General features: G+C 36.8%; 1 long non-coding RNA gene across 3 annotated transcripts; it reads right to left on the bottom strand.

Annotated features, from left to right (window-relative positions):
* Nucleotides 1-405: 405 nt before the first annotated feature.
* LOC131547266 (uncharacterized) lies at nt 406-3025 on the bottom strand. 3 transcript variants are annotated; one of them, XR_009272887.1, is made up of 4 exons: nt 2901-3025; nt 1583-1709; nt 1422-1480; nt 406-1254 (listed from the first exon to the last, which is right to left on the bottom strand). It is a non-coding gene; the product is annotated as an uncharacterized LOC131547266 (long non-coding RNA). The 3 variants fall into 3 exon arrangements; XR_009272885.1 differs by having other exon boundaries at nt 1583-1772; nt 2901-3013; XR_009272886.1 differs by having other exon boundaries at nt 2622-2992.
* Nucleotides 3026-3837: the final 812 nt, after the last annotated feature.

Genomic DNA, 3837 nt, shown 5'->3' with positions numbered 1-3837 from the left:
AGAGAGAGAGAGAGAGAGAGAGAGAGAGATATTGATATATCAATACAGCATCAATACTATATATATATATATATATATATATATATATATATATATATATATATATATATATATATATATGTGTGTGTGTGTGTGTGTGTGTGTGTGTGTGTGTGTGTGTGTGTATTTTAACTGTACAAAGAATCTCCTTACAACGAGTACCTTATAGACATTCACTTAAGACTGAATATGACTTGACATCAAGTATGACTAAAAAGGTTCTTAGTTCTGTTCTAACACATTAAGCTTTTTCAATTAACATATTAGACAATTCGGTACAAAAAAATGAATTTAAATTATGCAAATAGAGCATTGCATAAAGCACTGCTTTGCTAAATTAAATGACAGAAATGTCATATTCTGCTGATAGGTTTTTTATTTAATATTTTAATTGTATTATTTGAAACACTAAAGGAAATGTTGCCATTTACTTTGAGGCTTTAACAATATTTGAATGTACCCTGACGGCAATGTTAAACAGCACAATCCTCACAACAAATAACTAATAACTGAATGGCAGTAATTGTAAACATCAATAAAAATGTCTCCAGTGGTTAACAGGCTTTAAATAAATACTGCAGCATCAATACAGCTAGCATAGACTGCTAACAAAGAACATCCTTGGGTCATTAGAGATTCATACAATGGCGTGGAGCTGGATTATCACTTGAGATGCTACAAACTCTCTCAACAGAGGAAAAAAGGCGAGCAGAAAAAAGGGCAACACTCTAGAGAGCATTGTCAATTCCCTGACACTTCAAAGCGTTGTACACGCCTGCAGTGTGGATCTTCGTAATTCAGCCATTTGTTGGAACAGCAAATTGCTTTCTTATTTTTCTAAGCCACCACTCTTGTTTAAACTTGGCTCACAAAGTGCAGGCTACAAAAAAAGGAACGCCATGACAGCTTAAATATGGAAGTGCGACAGCAAATCTCCTTTTGAACAAAGATAAAAGGGTAAAACATTTGCCAGGGAGCCGCTAACAGTGTTTGACAAATGAGCCTTGTTCTCTACAAAAGCTGTATTCCTGGAGACAGAGTAAAGACTAGATGCATGTGGACCAGCAAAGAGAAAGGCCAACCTCTGAACAGCGGTGACAATAAGGAGAGAGACGAGGAGAGACATTAGCCTTTGATCAGCTGCAGTATTTAGCAACTTTCTTGACCTTCTCCGTCAGCCAGCGTCTGGAAAGTTTCACTCCAACAAGCAAAAGCCTAAAAGACAATATAAAACTTTGTTTTTATCCTTGCATTCACTGGGATCGCCAGTCACCACATACTAGCACGACATCTTTGAAAAGGTCATACTGTGAGATTACATTTGCAAACTTATAAAAGAATTCTTATGGAAAATTATGCTAAATTCTGGAGCAATCACTTACAGACTTGTCTGACAGGATATGCATTATCCAACAGTGCACTGATTATCACTGTGAGCATCCTGTGTTTACAAAGGAAATAAGACAGTGAGGCTATAAATGTCCCATGTGGCTTTTAAGGAATAGTTCACTCAAAAATGAAAATTTGATGAAAATTTACTCACCCTCGAGCCATCCAAGATGTAGATGAGTTTCTTTCATCATCAGAAGAAGAAATTTAGCATTATATCACTTGCACACCAATGGAACCATTGCAGTGAATGGGTGCCGTCAGAATGAGAGTACAAACAGCTGATAAAAGCAGTAAACGACATGACTCCAGTCCATCAATTAAATGTCTTGTGAAGTGAAAATCTGTGAGTTTGTAAGCAACAAGTCCATCATTTTTAACTTCTGGACGAAATACAAATCCATAATCCATAATAAAGTTTCCTCTAGTGAAAAAGTCCATTCCCTGTTGTCCACTCACATCAAAATCCACCAATATATTTGTTTAGAACAGTTTTGGACTGTTTGTACTTGTAAACAGTGCTTGATCTGTGCATATTGCTCTCCTGATTCAGACAAGGTGACTTTTTTAACTGGAAAAAGCAATATTATGAGTTTAAGTTTTAAAGTTTGAGGGTTTGAAGTTAAAAACATTTTAATGGTGGATTTCTTTCTAACAAAAATGCAGCAGTTGAGAGAAAAGTTTTCAATCACAGTCTGATGTACACTCTTAGAAGTGATTGAAACTTTAGAGTTCAAAAAAGAACTTTAAAGTGCAAATATGAACTTCTAGCTATCAAAAAGGTTCAAAGTTGAACTTAAAGGTTTTATAATGATCCACTGGTTATTTGGCAGTTATTTTTAGAACATTTGTTGTGGTAGAAGGTTCCAAGAAAATATTAAAGGTTCTTTCATGAACCTTTTCTAAGATGTACTGTAAAGACTAGACTGAGTACAGTTAGAACACCATTTGCTTGTTACATTAATAAGTTACTAATTCATATACTCAGGATTAATTAATTTATTCAGTTACTGACTGTGATGTCAGATGCAGTTGTGGCCTCCATCAGTTGAGTTAGGCCTTTAGTTGATTAGTTGTTGTCAATTTTTAGAACACAAATTAAAAATCACAAAAAATCAAAGTTCAGTTTTATGTTCATAAATGAACAAGAAGCTATTCTGTGTTAAATTGAGAGGGTGAAGTGAAATTCTTACCCCTAAAAATAGACTTTGTTCAACAGGATCTCTTCATATTTTACAGCCGTACATCCTTTAAATTTTCCCCATACCACATTCAACCTTCAAATCTCAGATAGCCTACTAATTCAGCTCAGAACATGACAAGTGACAAAAACGAATTATTTTAAATGAATCTGTTTGGCAAAACACCTTTTAGACATGATCAGGTTGGGCACGTTTATATTATTGGTCACTCTACATTGCTATGGGAACGTATAAAATCCTGCCGTGTCACGGCAATGGAGCCTGGCTCACCTGTATGTCAAATTTCACATTCGGAGCCGTAATGAGAGCGGCAATGATATTGGCGCTCTTGGTTAGCACAGCTCAGGTCTACAGGACCTAGTCAAAACCATGTAAAAGTCAAGAGGGCGTCACACCAGGGGCGGAGTTAACTCCGGTGAAACAGAGAATGTGAAATGGCGGCGGCTTCGGCGCTTTCACATATGTGACCCAGGGCCGGATTATCCATAGACGGGATTGGGCAAGTGCCCTGGGGCACCAGCCAATAGGGGGGCACAAAGTGATTAAGATAATGACTAGACCTTTAAAATATTTTTCATGTTTTGTAAATATATTATTTTGCTGGAAGAGATGCAGATACATACAAAATGAACAGTTAATGATACAACATAGCCCAAAGAATTGCGATTGGGTCAAGTCACAGCTTTGCCCCCTCCTCCTTGTGAGAGTGGATAGGAAGCATCGCGGTTGTGCGAAACCTAAATTAAAAAAAAGAGAAAATATCATGACACATAGCCAGGGCTCTACGACCATTTTAGTCACATTTGCGACTGAAAAGAACGTGCGACTATCAAAAAATATTTAGGAGCACCTGTGCGACTAACCCGATCAGCATATTGTATTTGAGCTCAGGGGAGCTTCAAAAATGTCTACTTACGTCTTTTTTCAGTGTTGAGTAATGTATCGCAGACATATGTTGATTCCTTGAATGCAATGTTATTCAGAATCCACTCACTGATCGAAATACTGGAGTTTTTTTCATTGCTGAGTTATGCAAGCTCACAAATCCTCTCGTTATAAATAACAAACAAAGTGTAGACAGGGTGTAAGAGATTTGTTGTGCAGTGTAGAGAGTTTCCTTGATTATTAATGGAGCTTTGTGAGATCGCGATGAACTGAAGTGAGTGACAGCTTTTAAAGGTTATTCAGGGAGTTTGCAAAGGGAGTT

The sequence above is a fragment of the Onychostoma macrolepis genome, chromosome 09 (assembly GCF_012432095.1).
Source record: "Onychostoma macrolepis isolate SWU-2019 chromosome 09, ASM1243209v1, whole genome shotgun sequence".
NCBI classification, from domain to species: domain Eukaryota; kingdom Metazoa; phylum Chordata; class Actinopteri; order Cypriniformes; family Cyprinidae; genus Onychostoma; species Onychostoma macrolepis.
This window is presented reverse-complemented; position numbering and strand designations above follow the sequence as displayed.